Genomic DNA, 15,892 nt, shown 5'->3' on the forward strand with positions numbered 1-15,892 from the left:
TTATTTTTTTCTAAATTTGTAGCCCATGAATGTCTTTTAACATGCTTTGTTACAATGGAATAAAAAGACATACCACATCCATGGTTGTCAGAATCCATCCACTTATCTGCTTCTCGGATCTGCATGCTTGACAAGGTCAGAAGAAAGTCTATTAAACCAAGGTGAACAAAAAGTTAATGACGTGTATGTGAGGACATTATGAATGGCACTTCAGCTATGGGACTGAAACATTTCCTAACCACACTACATAAGGGTTTTAAAAGGAGAAGTTCCAAATTTTGCTGAGAATGAATTAAAGTGTTTCATTTATAATGGATTTAGAGCAGCATCATTAGCCAGGAGAATTGAAATCTGATAAAGCATTTGAAGCCATCTTTAAAAACATGCCAAAGAATTTATTTTCTGCATGCAGGGAGGAATCTTCTATTTATTGTTACTGATCAAATTCTTAGTCAAAACTAAACGTTATCACATTCATTCATGTTACTGCAAACCTTTTTTATGGAGATGTGGTCTACCTGTTTAGCTCCTTTAAATGACTATGTGATGACAATGTCTTTTCTCTGGATCTATAGTCCAAATCTAATCAAATCAGTTTTGATCTTCCGGGGGGAGGGGGCAGACTGTTTGAGTTTACTACATATCACATAAGTAATACATTATCCATGTCTTGTTGATATCTATCTATCCATCCATCTATCTATTTATCTATCTTCAAATACTTCACCTAATGAGAAGGAAGGACTCACTGGAGAAGAGCTTAATGCTGGGAAAGATTGAGGGCAAAAGAAGAAGGAGACGACAGAGAACGAGGAAGCAGTAGGTGTGAGCTTAAATGGACTCCAGAGGATGGTAGAGGACAGGAAGGCGTGGAGGAACGTTGTCCATGGGGTTGCGATGGGTCAGACACAATTTTGTAACTAATAACATCTATCTATCTATCTATCTATCTATCTATCTATCTATCTATCTATCCATCCATCATCTTTCTATCTATCCATCATCATCATCATCATCATCATCATCATCATCATCATCATCATCATATCTATCTATCTATCTATCTATCTATCTATCTATCTATCTATCATCTATCTATCATCTATCATCTCTCTACAGGGGTACACTATTCACTCTAAAGTAAAAATATAATAAAACTCCAAAATGCATGTTCTAAACTTTTGCACAATCTAAAACTTCCCTCCTTCTCCAAGGCATATATTTTCTAGATGGGTTACCATTTCTGGTTACGCCAGTATCACAGTATTGTTTTGTGGCCAATGCCTGGTTCACCTAAAGCAACCCAATCACTCTGAAAGTACAACATAAATGTATCGGCCTGCTTACAGACACAGTGGACACTTGTTGAGCAGCCCTGAGCAAAAATAGACTCACCTCTGATACATCTTTGGCCTACTACACTTCTAAAACCGAGGTGTTGAGGTGGCGCAGTGGTTAGAGTGCAGTACTGCAGCTACTTCAGCTGACTGCTAGTTCAGCAGATCAGCGGATCAAATCTCACAGGCTCAAGGTTGACTCAGCCTTCCATCCTTCTGAGGTGCTAACTGATTCTTTCCCCTGTCACCACTCAGAGTCAGTTCAACTTGCTACTAATTGTTTTCTTACAAGTGTGCTTTAAACAGTTCACAAGTATGGGAGGCTCCTCATAAGTTTGATAGTGAATGCAGCTCACATGTGTATGGGGTGAACTATCTTACATCACCACTGATAGAAGGTAAATTGAAGTTCCCCCAAGCTTGAAAAAGAGAGAGAACTGAGGCATATTAGAATGCATCCACATAGCCACTAAATCTGATTATTAAATTAAACCATGTTCTAGGTTCATACAGTACTTGGAACCATAAACTAACCAAACCAAAAAAAAAAAAAAACCAACCCACCCCCCTGAACACCAACCCCTCCCCCAAAGACCCCACAAACGAAATAACCTCAATGACTAAGCAAAGTTTACACTTATTAAGTTTTACATTTGTAAAAATGCACATATGAAATTGTTACCAGACCAGGTTAAAAATGTCACATAAATGCAACACTGAATCTCACACGAGCCTTAATAATCCTGCTTATCTGCCATTTGAAAAAAAAAAGTGGACCGGACAATTTCATAAAATCGTGAATTATGTTTCCCTATCATGGAAGGCTCAGGCATTTGAGCATTCCACATGGAATATTTATCACAGGCAACAGTGAAACAGTGTGATTTATTTATGCATATGAGCATTCTGGAACGAAAATCCACATGCCAAACTTGACTATTTAGACCAAGGAAAAGCGTCAGCTTTTAAAATCTTTCCAACAAAAAGGCTGATTCGATCTGTCAGATCTTAGACTGATGTTGTGTTTGGTTCCATTTTCAGCTAGTTCCTTAGTTTTAAAAAGGCTGACCAATCTCTAGCTACCGTATATCTGGCTGACAAAGAATAAATAACAATCGCATGATGTCAAAACTACATTGCCAAAATAGAATTGTCCATCTGGTGAGAACATCTGAGGGCAGAACAAGAAGCAGTGGGTAAAAGCTTGTTAAAGAGAGTTCCAACCTGGAACTAGGGAGAAGTTTCTGAACAATAAGAACCATTAGCCAACAGAACTGCTTGCTTCTCAGAGTTGTGGGTGTACTTTTGATAGAGGTTTTCAAGAAAAGATTAGGTGACCATTTGTCCAGAATGATATAAGGTGCCCTGCCACTGGCAGGGGGTTGGAATAGAAGACTTCCAAGATCCCTTCCAGCACTATGATTCTAGGTCTTCTCTGTGGTAGCCCTCCTGAATCTTGCAACTCTTTATCCATTAAAAGGTCCTTAGAATGAGACAGTTCATGGAGATAGGTTTAGCCTCCATTTGAAGGCATGTCTCAAAAAAATGGATGTGGTGGCTCAGTGGCTAAGATGCTGAGCTTGTCAATCGAAAGGTTGGCAATTCAGCGGTTGAATTCCTAGTGCCACATAACGGGGTGACCTCTTGTTACTTGTCCCAGCTTCTGCTAACCTAGCAGTTCGGAAGCACATAAAAAATGCAAGTAGAAAAATAGGGACCACCTTTGGTGGGAAGGTAACAGTGTTCTCTGTGCCTTTGGCATTTAGTCATGCCGGCCACATGACCACGGAGACATCTTCGGACAGCGCTGGCTCTTCGGCTTTGAAACGGAGATGAGCACCGCCCCTTACAGTCAGGAACAACTAGTACATATGTGCGAGGGGAACCTTTACCTTTACCTGAAAAAATGTATCAAGACCATTTGCCACATCTTCACTGGACCAAGTAACCAAGGAGAATTCTGCTAATCTATAAAGTATTTTTTTTTAAAAAAAAAATTATAGTGGAATGTAGTGAGGAATGGATCCCTAGAAGGGAGGAATTACATTCCAGAGGAGTAAAGGGCAAGCCTGCCCAGATATAATGTGTGTTAAAAAAAGAGGGTGAACACAGTCCCTCCTGAATAGTCCTCAGAGTATATTGTAGATGCAAATAGTAGAGTTCTCAATTTGGCAATATTTTGCCTATAAGTGTGAAACAATAAAATACCTAGCTTGGGAGAATTATTGTTATTCCTGGTTTGGGGGTGGACAAAGCGTAATCTTCAGAATATGAATTCTCTAAATTAGAAAATAAAATATCTCCTATTAAAGGTAAAGATCCCCCTCGCACATATGTGCTAGTCATTCCCGATTCTAGGGGGTGGTGCTCATCTCCGTTTCAAAGCCGAAGAGCCAGCGCTGTCCGAAGATGTCTCCATGGTCATGTGGCTGGCATGACTGAATGCCAAAGGCGCACAGAGCGCTGTTACCTTCCCACCAAAGTGGTCCCTATTTTTCTACTTGCATTTTTATTTATTTATTTATTTTATTTTGTCGAGTACATATTAGATAATATATATAAGTATAAGCATGAATTGAATACATAAAATGAATACAATTAAAGGGGACAGTAGGACAGGGATGGTAGGCATGCTGGTGCTCTTATGCATGCCCCTTATAGACCTCTTAGGAATGGGGTGAGGTCAACAGTAGACAATTTGGGGGTTTGGGGATGAGACCACAGAATCTGGTAGTGCATTCCAGGCATTGACGACTCTGTTGCTGAAGTCATATTTTCTGCAATCGAGTCTGGAGCGGTTCACTTTAAGTTTGTATCTATTGTGTGCTCATGTATTGTTGTGGTTGAAGCTGAAGTAGTCATTGACAGGTAGACATTGTTGCAGATGATTTTAAGAGCTATGCTTAGGTCATACCAAAGGTGGTGTAGTTCTAGGGTATTTTGTTACGAGCAGAAGAGTGGAGGACTCTTCTTGTGAAATATTTTACATGCTTTCGAACTGCTAGGTTGGCAGAAGCTGGGACAAGTAATGGGAGCTCACCCCGTTACGCGGCATTAGAGATTTGAACCGTTGAACTACTGACCTTTCAATCGACAAACTCAGCATCTTAGCCACTGAGCCACCGTGTCCCCTTGAGCCATCGCATCCCCTTGTCCTATTATTTTCTCAAAACAAACAAACAAACAAACAAACTGATGCAAACTCAGCAGTTTTATTGACAAGACCTAGATCCATTCAACTGAATTTTGATTTCCTGGGAAATAGCCCTTGGGGAATATTCTCAGAAAAGCCCAACTACAGATATTCCTTCATACAATTCCACTACATTATCTTTAGAATTGATTGACAACAAATTAGGAAAAAATGATAATAAAGGCATCCTATTTGTAAATCAGGGCTGAAAGATGACTGAAATCAATTTGCTGTTGATAAAACGAGAAACAAGTTTCGGATACAATTCCTGTTCCTTCCCCCCTCCCCCTTCCCCATGGCTAACATAAGATATTTTTTAAAAAGGATAATATTTAGATTCTGTTTTTCATGCTGGCACCTCAGCAAGTATTGAAAAATGATACTGCAACACGTATCCATTTTATAGGTTTGGCAAAATGAATTTTCTTGACAGATTCGGGAATGACAATTTTCTTTATCTTGTGTTGTGAGATAATCTTTTTAATTAATCTCTACCAGACAAATTTTCCTTACTGTAGACAGGGGGAATAACAATGAAAAACAAGCTTTAAAATAATGGGCAAGCAGGCAAAAACAAATATGATGCTTGTCACGCTTATCTGTTATGGTGGTTAAGGAGATGGGAGATGTCATGCTATAATAAAGAGACAAAAAATGAACTTGGAAGGTTCTGCTTGGAAAAGAGCTACTAGGGCCCCCTGTTAGATTAGGACACATCCACAATATAATATAACCTATCCAAAAGCTCACATAGATTTTTATTGCAGAACGATTTATTCCCTTTGGCAGCCTGAATAGCCGTCCACTGTAATGTTGTCATTTTTTATTACTAACCATCTAACATCATGCCTGCTTCTTCGCTTTCTCATAAACAGGATTATTTAAACAGACTTCAGTTATGCTCAGTTATTTTTCAATTAGCAAAAACCATTACCCCAAGCACTAATTAAATGCTTCCTTCTATGGAGGAGAAATCTGTTTTTGTTTTTGTTTGTTTTTTTATGTGCGTGCTACAGCTTATATATTTTGCACTAAAAGTAAGGCTGTAAGTAAGTAATTAGGTACATATACACTTGTCATGACCTGTTTTGGTGAGACAGACGGAACAACAACTGAACTGCTGTTTTTAGGAATGCTAAAATACCTAAAGCAAGCTGAAAAGCTTAGATGTTCACCATCTCATTTTGAATTGACCTCTGTACTCTTTATCTTTAGAAGATGGCCAGGCTGAGCCTGAGGGAGGGGTCAAGCATGTCATCAGTCTTGAGTCCCTTTGTGTCCATAAGAGATATAAGTCCAGGCCACCTTGAATTCTGCTGACTCTTATCTAGTGCCAATTTGCTTTGACTGATAGTAGGTTCAGTTTCTTGTAGAGAGTGTTAGCATGCAATAAACCTGTATCTATTTGAACCACCTTGACTTCTGATTTCTTGTGCTTGGTTATCCCCCACCCCCCTCTATCATCTCTCTCTTATTTAACATCACCACTTATCTAAACACATGACTGGCTGGCGAACAATATTGGATTTATTTATTTATTTATTTTTATTAAATTTGTATACCACCCTTCTCGTGCTGGACTCAGGGCGGTGCACAGCCAAAATAAAAAACATCCCAATACAAAATTTAAAATTTGTTTATTTATTTATTTATTTATTTTTCAGATTTCTATACCGCCCTTCTCCTTTCGGACTCAGGGCGGTGAACAGCCAAGATAAAACATTTGTACACAAAAGTTAAAATAGATTTAAAATAATTAAATAAAATTTGGCCCATAATTTAAAACATTTCAATTAAAATCAATATCAAATTTTAAAAACCAACCATAAAATCAGGACAGCCCGGCTAACAAAAAAATAGGTTTTAAGGGCCTGACGAAAAGTCCAGAGGTCTGGGATCACTCGTATCTCTGGGGGTAGATTGTTCCAGAGAGTAGGTGCCACCACAGAGAAGGCTCTCCCCCTGGGGGTCGCCAGCTGACATTGTCTGGCCGACGGCACCCTGAGGAGGCCCTCTCTGTGGGAGCGAACTGGCCAGTGGGAGGCAATTGGTGGCAGAAGGCGGTCCTGTAAGTACCCCAGCCCTAAGCCATGGAGCGCTTTAAAGGTGATCACCAACACCTTGAAGCGCACCCAGAAGTCCACCGGAAGCCAATGCAGCTCGCACAGGAGAGGAGTCACATGGGAGCGCCCCGTCACTCCCATAATCCCCCATGCGGCCACATTCTGCACCAGTTGGAGCCTCCGGGTGCACCCCAAGGGGAGCCCCATGTAGAGAGTGTTACAATAGTCCAGATGAGAAGTGACGAGTGCTTGAGTGACCGTGTGTAGACTGTGTTAAAAAAATTACACAACTTTGGCCCAAAATTTAAAACATCCCAACTAAAACCCATAGACAATTAAAAATCTAACATCTCAAAAGGGGGGGGGATTACGTCAGCCCTGCTTGGTGGAAAAGAAAAGTTTTTAGGGCACGGCGAAAAGCCCGGAGATCTGGTATCATGCGTATCTCCGGGGGCAAATCATTCCGGAGGGCAGGTGCTGCCACAGAGAAGGCCCTCCCCCTGGGGGTCGCCAGCCGACATGCCGAACCACCCACCTCCATTGCTACCGGATCATGTGATCTGGTCCGAACCGGGAGCATTTCACCCCTGCTCCCAAGCATTATACCAGACTGAATTGTATATTTCATTGCAACATCGTCACATTGTGGGTCTTTGTTATTCTCCGAGCATGGTTCTGTTCTTGCAGATATTTCATTACTAAACTAGGTAACATTATCACATTATCACAACATTATCTTGTTTGGTAATGAAATGGCTAAAAGAAAACAATGAAGCTCAGAGAGCAACAAAGGGTTCTATTTCAAGCTACAAATATTCTCTTCTATCAATAGCATCATCACATAGACAATCATTTGGATCATTATGCTAGTGAAGACAACCCAGCTTTTGGTTTTAATGGCGCTTTCACATATTTTATTATTGCTTTCTTAATTTTATAATTTACTGTACATCTACAAACTGCCTCTTTCCAAAGGACAGTTATCTACTTTTTTTGGAGACAGAAAACTTCTGGATATATTATATTTAGGTTCCTAGGCAGAAAAAAATAGAGAAGCCAACATGTCTGCAGGCAGAATGGCACCCAATTTTAATCGATCAATTGTGATAAATTTCAAGGACTTCTGCTTTTTCTCAGTAATCTATATGGGAGTCAAGAACTTTCCGCATTAAAGTATACCAGATTAATTCTACTTGCAGGTTTTGCAGTCATTAACCTGTGAGATTCGATGTTTAGAAGTCATATAAACTTTGCCTTAACATTTGTAAATCCTTTCCAAAGTGCTCTCTGCAAAGAAAATCAAAGAGTGTTGATTTGCTCTTGTATGGAAAAGTCTTCAAACTGCCAGATGGGGCTGCTTCATCCATCTGTTGCATTGACAGTTCCAGGAGAGATGGTTTCTGGATGGAGTACTTGAACAAGATAAGTAGCTTGCTGAGATCTGTATTGATTTATGTTTACTGCTTTGTACAGATGGTCTGCAAAAAATTCTCAGACTCCTGTTCTTTTGGAGGAAAAGGTAGGAAAATGAGAGGTACACCATGGCCACTTGAAACAAGGTTTACACTTCTGAGTAACAAAGAGAGTAGCTCAGAACTAGAATTAAGCATTGAAGGGAAAGTTCGATCAATATGTGAGGTGCTTATATTTTCTCCAAGCCTACGTGATTGCTAGGGTCTTAACTTTGATGAGATGCTTTGCAATGTGGAAACAATGATTCATCTACTTGAAGAGCAGCAGTGATATCATTTGCCTCAATGAGGTGATCATTGTCACTTTTAAGATGTCCTCTATCAAAGCTTCTTCTCTCAAAAACTACTTGTCTGCTTTCCACTCCAACCGGCATTTCTTCATACTCCTCCTCATTTCTGTTGGCCTTGTGCCATTTCCATGTCTTTCTCCTTGCCATCCTCTTCAATACCACCCCTACTGCCACCCAGATCCTGTTTCCTGCTGTCATCTCTGCTGTCACCACCATTGCTTTTAACACTTCTTTGCCATCCTCTCCATGACCACGCACCCTGCCTTCATCCTTCTTGTCATATGACCCCTTTTTCAATTTTGAATTTTGGCTGCTGCTTTTACCACTACATCTCTTCTTCTTCTCTCTGAAAACTGGTCAAAAATCCAGTGCAGCTACATCCATCTACATAAGTACAATCTCTATTTTCCTTGACATAGACTTTATTTGGAGTCCCCCAGAATCATGGCTTCATGAGCTAGCCATAATGTGAGCCACAAATCTGTAATATTTATTCTAATCAGCACAGAAATATCCCTCTGAATATTACTGAACAATACATATTTTGTGTCTAAGAGGACTATTATTTCTTTCAAAGTATCTTTTCAATATGCACTTATATTTTGAGCCTAGAATGGCATTTTACCACTAATAATGTGGAAAATGCAATGAATAATGAATTTCTAATCCTCATACTTTTGCTTGAAAAAATAGGGTTTTTTAAAATATTTATAGATATATGCATTTACAGTATATACAGATGGACTTCCAGCACTTTACCAAAAAAAATCCTTATAACAGTACGATCAGTAAATATAACCACATTCTAATCTAGCATCTATAATAAAAACCCATCCCAATTTTTAAAGTCATCATTAGTTAAGTACTCTGGGGAAAAGCTTCATGCTGTGACTACTTTCCTAAATAAAGGCTCTCTTCCAGGACACCACTAATCAGATTTCTTTAACTGATGTGGTCCAACATACCTTCCCTGATCAGGCAGGATGGGCTGATTTAATGGGGTGAAGATGCTTCTACAGGTAATATACCGTACAGTATATTGCTTAAAGTAGTGACCAAAATTGTGGAAACCTTTTGGGAAAAGTGTATTTTTGAGGTTTTTGATGGCTAATAACACCACTTTTTTTTGGTGGGGGGAAGTTTCAAGATAATCATATTTCACTGTTGGAATGGCCTGGGAATAACCCAGACCTTAACCCAAATGAAAATCTATGGAGCTGACTAAAGAAACTTGTTAGTCAGAAGCGACCCAGCAATAAAACCCAGTTAATAGAAGCAATCCTTCAATCTTGGTTTCACATTATAACAGCTGCAGAACTAAAAGACTTGGTTTACTCCATGGGAAGATATTGTAAGGTCGTAATTCATGCTAAAGCTTACCCAGCTAAGTATTAACTGACATGGTGATAATTTTTGTATATCTCATTTTTTCTATGGTGATAATGGTTTTTTTTTTAAATTTGATTTATATGCCGCCCTTCTCCCGAGACTCAGGGCGGCTTACAATGTGTTAAGCAATAGCCTTCATTCTTTTGTATATACCTGCTTAGTAGGGCTTTCGCCCCCCCCCTCCCAGTATTCTTTTTTTTTTTTTTAATACAAAGTCAGCTTATTGCCCCCACAAACTGGGTTCTCAATTTACCTACCTTAGAAAGGATGGAAGGCTGAGTCAACCTTGAGCCTGGTGAGATTCGAATTTACAGTAATTGCAGACAGCTGGTGTTAATCACAATGCTATCAGTCTGCTGAGCCACCAGGTTTGTATATCTCGTCTTTCCTACGTGTTTCACTTTTCTTCTTTATACTGTATGCTTTATACTTTATACTGTAACTGCTATTCTAATAGCAAATCCTTCATAAAAGGATTGCATTACATTCTTGATTAAATTATCTTTCCATTGATACATAATTTTATGGTACTACTCAAAGAAAAAAAAAGTGGTGTTATTAGCTAGTTTTAGAAAATACACTTTTCCCAAAACATTTCCACAATTTTGGCCACTACTGTATATACAGAGACACTCTCTATGATATATATACTGTATTTAGAATTGCAGAAATGGCAACCTTATTCATTTCCAATGTTGTTGTGCAAAAGTTGTAGATGGGTCTTTTCCACGTTACTGGTATTCTTTTCATACTCCATCTCCTTGGCTTAGGACCTGGTTATCTACAGGACCACATTCTGCCACCGATTGCCTCCCACCGACCAATACACTCCCACAGAGAGGGCCTCCTCAGGGTGCCGTCAGCCAAGCAGTGTAGGCTGGCAACCCCCAGGGGGAGAGCCTTCTCTGTGGGGGGCCCGGCCCTATGGAATGAACTGCCCCCAGACATACGAAGAATCCCCGACCTCCATGCCTTCCGTCGTGCTCTGAAGACCCTATTATTCCAGCAAGCTGGACTGACAGGATAAAGGTTTTTTAAATTGGGTTTTGATAGGGGTTTTAAAGTGATCTTAGTTGGATGTTTTAAATTTGGCCGAATGATTGAATTATTTTAATAAGCTTTTAATTTTTGTTGTACATTGTTTTTACCATGGCTGTTCACCGCCCTGAGTCCCTCAGGAGAAGGGCGGTATACAAATATAATAAACTAACTAACTAACTGAGCACATTGTAAGCCGCCCTGAGTCTTCGGAGAAGGGCGGCATATAAATCAAATTAAAAAAAAAAAAAAAACTAAACTAACTCCTACTTCCTGAAGCCATTACTGCTTTCTCTCCTGTGTCTACACAGAGAATCAGTTCCTTGCTCCCCATTTTTGTCTGTAAATATTCTAAGCTATTTCTTTTTTCTCCTTTCCCCTCAGCCACCATATCAGTGTGCAGACATGGTTAGGAGAAACTGCCTGGCTGCAAAAAAAATACCATCCTGCTATCATTCCATCCCATCACAAGCTTTTAAAGGCAGCAGAGTAATGGTGTCTTTGCAGCCAGAAAGTTTCCTCTCACAGCCATCAATCGGATTGTGTGTGTATGCAGATAAAAATGCTCATATATTATGTTTGATGATGCAAGTTTGGAGATATGGTATAATTTGGATCCTTTTCAAATAATGTGGTGTTTTAATATATAGTGCATCATGTCTATTTATAGCATATAAAATGTTACACTATTTAATGAACAGCTAGGGAGCAGTGGTGGGTTCCTCCCGGTTCGGCCCGGTTCTCCCAAGCTGGTAGCGGTGACGACGTCACCTAACCGGTTCTGCCCCTCTACCCACCCACACACCCCACCCCACGCGTTATTCTTACCTTTTATTTGGCCCCACCCCCAATCTATTGCTGCCTCCTGAGTCCCAGCTGATGGCTAGAGGGAAAAAACTGTTTAAACTCTTGCCACAGGGCTTCAAAGGGCCGCTCTACAGCTGATCAGTGTTAAAAGAAAACAAATGAGTAGACCAGTGCCTGCAAAAATAAATGGGTAGATCGGTACAGCTCTGCAAGCAGTTAAAAGCCTGGTAGACCAGTATCTCTGCTAAATCCTAAATAATTGTCACATGACCATCAAGCCATGCCCACAAAATAAGCCATGCCCACAGAACCAGTAGTAAAAAAAATTAGAACCCACCCCTGCTAGGAAGACAAAAAGCAATGAAATCATTGCTAAAAATCTATAGATTTTAGAAATCACAGAATATTTATTTGGCAATTGTTGTTTTTAAAACAGCTATATCATATATTTGACACATATTTACTACTGCATGTTCCTTCAGGGGCTTTATTAATTGAGTTTTCCCTATAAAACTCACTTTGAATTTGGTTCCAGCCTAGAGATAAATAAACGAATGAATGTCATTGGATATGTCAGGGATTGTAGGAAGCAATCTTATTAATTTCTCCAAAACAAATGTCTGCAGACCTGGAGATGGCTAAATGAGTAAGACAAATATTTTCTTGCACCTGTTGCAGCTCTTTTGTGAAACAGCTGTCATTTATAAATTCACTACTTATTTCAACCTGAGTTATAAAAATAAACCCTTTATATTAATGCCTTGAGGAAACCAATGTAATGAACCTTAATTGCAAAGCAAGCAATTGTCTCGATCTATGAAATGCAGATAACTTGAATGAATTCAGCAAAAATTACATTTCATTCCGTTATGTTAAACAGCAAGTATGATGACAGTCCAAACAAGAAGACTGTGAGCGATTCTTTTGTGGGAAAATAAGTGAAAAAGCACTCTAAAGAAAACCACTATTCTGATGGCACTATTAAGTCTCCAGCTTCTATGCTTATATATTAAAAACAGCAAAATACCAAAATGGGCAGGTTTTTGCCAATTATTTTCTGACTGCAGTCCTACATATACCTATCTGGGATAACCTTGACTTAGAGTTGATCAAAAACATGGAGTTGATTTCTCATTAAATATTTATAGGATTGATTTACACTGACACTTTAGTGTTTTGAAAGGTTTTTCAAATCTTGGCACAGCTTTCTTCAATCCAGAACGGTGAGGGATTTCTGAAATTGTATTTAGTACATTTCTAAAGATGGATCGTCTGTGATGAAATTTTATACTGGCCATATTTTGACTGAAGACATCTAACCTACAGTATTCTAGCATTCATAACGAATGATCAAGATAGTCCAACACTTTGAGACAAGATCCTTCGATTTCTTGAGAATTTATTATGAGGTCCCCAAAAGACAAGAGGTAGATTTAGCTGAAGAAATCTCTTGTCATGGATTAATACCCTACATGCTCCATCATTTTGTTGTCTTTTAAACCAGAATTTGTAACTAGCTTGTATAAGCTGTCTCCAGGCATGTGGTTTAGATATTTCTGAAGCTCTGTTAATTTATTTCTGAGGTTCAACAATTATAAACTTGGTCAAGTTTATCCAGAGTATAATTTGTCTTTTGTAACCAACCATATGACCAGGGGTGAAATTCAATAGGGTCTGACAGGTTCTGAAGAATTGGTAGCGGAAATTTTGAGTAGTTTGGAAAACCTGCAAATATCACCTCTGGCTGGCCCCAGAGTGGGGTAGGAATGGAGATTTTGCAATATCCTTCCCCCAGGAGTGGGGAGAGAATGGGGATTTTGCAGTATCCTTCCCCTGGAGTGGGGTGGGAATGGGGATTTTGCAGTATCCTTCCCCTGGCGTGAGGTGGGAATGGGGATTTTGCAGTATCCTTCCCCTGCCACACCCACCAAGCCACACCATGCCCACCAAGCCACACCCAGAGAACCGGTAGTAACAAAATTTGAATTTCACCACTGCATATGATTGAAATAAAAATCTAAAAACAACCAAAGCTGAAAGTTCAGCATTCAAATCAGCTATATTACTAAGATCCCTATGGCACAGTGGTTAGAATGCAGTATTGCAGGCTAACTCACTGTTCACTGCCAGGAGTTCGGTCCTGCCTGGCTCAAGGTTGTCTCAGCCTTCCATCTTTCCAAGATCATTAAAATGAGGACCCAGATTGTTGGGGGCAATATGCTGAATCAGTAAACCACTTAGAGAGGACTGTAAAGCACTGTGAAGTGGTATATAATAGCACTGTGAAGTGCTATTGCTATTATTGCAGGCTAACTCTGCCTATAGCCAGGAGTTCAATCTCAACCAGCTCAACGTTGACTCAGTCTTCCATCTTTCTGAAGTCCGTACAATGAGGACCCAGATTGTTGGGGGAAATATGCTGACATTTTAAACCACCCAGAGACTGCTGTAAAGCACTATGGGGCAGTATCTAAGTCTAAGTGTTATTGCCCCTGATTGGTTGATTGATTGATTGATTGATTGAGGCTTTTTAACATAGCAATTAAAGATTGTTTTGAAACTTCTGTCATTTTTTATGGATGGGACAGGTAACTGTTTTTAGTCTAGAGGTACATTTAATTACATATTTTAAAAGATCCAGGAAAGGATCTTTTAAAAGACAAATACAGTCAATGCATCTATTTTAGGGTTTAATCCATGGGGTGGGAATAAAAATTATACCTCTTGAAAGATCATTTTTTTGGCCACCAAATTTTGATAGCATGGTTCCTGGGAATCTGGGCATTACAAACATGACTATGAATTGCCCACTCCTGCTTTAAGGCAAATGTCAAGAATTCATTCTGTATTACAAGACTCACATTTAAAGGGGACATATTATCAATCACCAGTTCCACGATCATGCCATGAACCTGTGTGTTGACTTACACATGATCACATATATTAAAGTGGCATTCTGTATATTCACTCTGCAGCTCCATTGGTGCAATTTTTAGGAAAATACAGAAAGTAAAATTTTAAAACTTTCTGGAAACCCCTCACATAATAAAATACAATAATGTAGACTTATATTTTTATTTGTTTATTTATTATTTCCCACCTTTATTATTTTTTCAAATAACACAAGGAAACGAATATTATCTTCTTCCTCCTTTTCTCCTCACAACAACAATCTTGTGAGGTGATTTAGGCTGTGAGAGAGGGACTGGCCCAAGGTTACCCAGCTGGTTTTCATGGCTAAGATGAGACTTGAACTCACAGTCTCCCACTTTCTAGCCTTAATCACTAAACCAAAGTGACATTTACATTAGAATAGAATAGAATAGAATAGAATAGAATAGAATAGAATAGAATAGAATAGAATAGAATAGAATAGAATAGAATAGAACAGAACAGAACAGAACAGAACAGAACAGAATAGAATAGAATAGAATAACAGAGTTGGAAGGGACCTTGGAGATCTTCTAGTCCAACCTCATGCTTAGGCTGGAAACTCTACACCACTTCAGACAAATGGTTATCCAACATCTTTTTAAAAACTTCCAGTGTTGGAGCATTCACAACTTCTGGAAGCAAGTTGTTCCACTGGTTAATTGTTCTAAGTGTCAGGAAATTTCTCCTTAGTTCTAAGTTGTTTCTCTCCTTGATTAGTTTCCACCCATTGCTTCTTGTTCTACCCTCAGGTGCTTTGGAGGATAGCTTGACTCCCTCTTCTTTGTGGCAGCCCCTGAGATATTGGAACACTGCTATCATGTCTCCCCTGGCCCTTTTTTTCATTAAACTAGACATATCCAGTTCCTGCAACATTAATGTAGACATTTCAAACATTCTGGTTAATAACTGGCATCTGATTCTACCAAAGATGCTATAGTCAGAATGGCCAAGTCTGCATAATTATCTTTGACTTACACTTTTCTGTCATTTAAACTAAAGAAAAGATGAAAAACTCTACATTTCAATATGCCTAAACAGACCTTCATGTTTTTTTTTCTTTTGAAAAAACATGGTTTGATGTTCTGGGAGTTGATTTCCAGTTCTTTTTATGAAAAAATAGTTCTATTTATCAAGGTCAAATGGAGACATTTCTCATTTGCAATTCATTTACTGAACAGTTGCTTTGCTGTTACAAGTCTATTCACCTTCCTGATTAATAGAAAAATCTGTACTTACTGTGACAACCTCTATATCATGCTCATTGCCATGGTAGCATGTTGTAAATGCAAGCCAGGCTGTTGTAAGGTTAATTTTAGAAGCACTAATACATTAGCACATTGCTTATTTAGACCTAAAGAAGGTGTGCAAT

Source organism: Pantherophis guttatus, chromosome 6 (genome assembly GCF_059756535.1).
Source record: "Pantherophis guttatus breed Tessera chromosome 6, ASM5975653v1, whole genome shotgun sequence".
In the NCBI taxonomy this organism is placed as follows: domain Eukaryota; kingdom Metazoa; phylum Chordata; class Lepidosauria; order Squamata; family Colubridae; genus Pantherophis; species Pantherophis guttatus.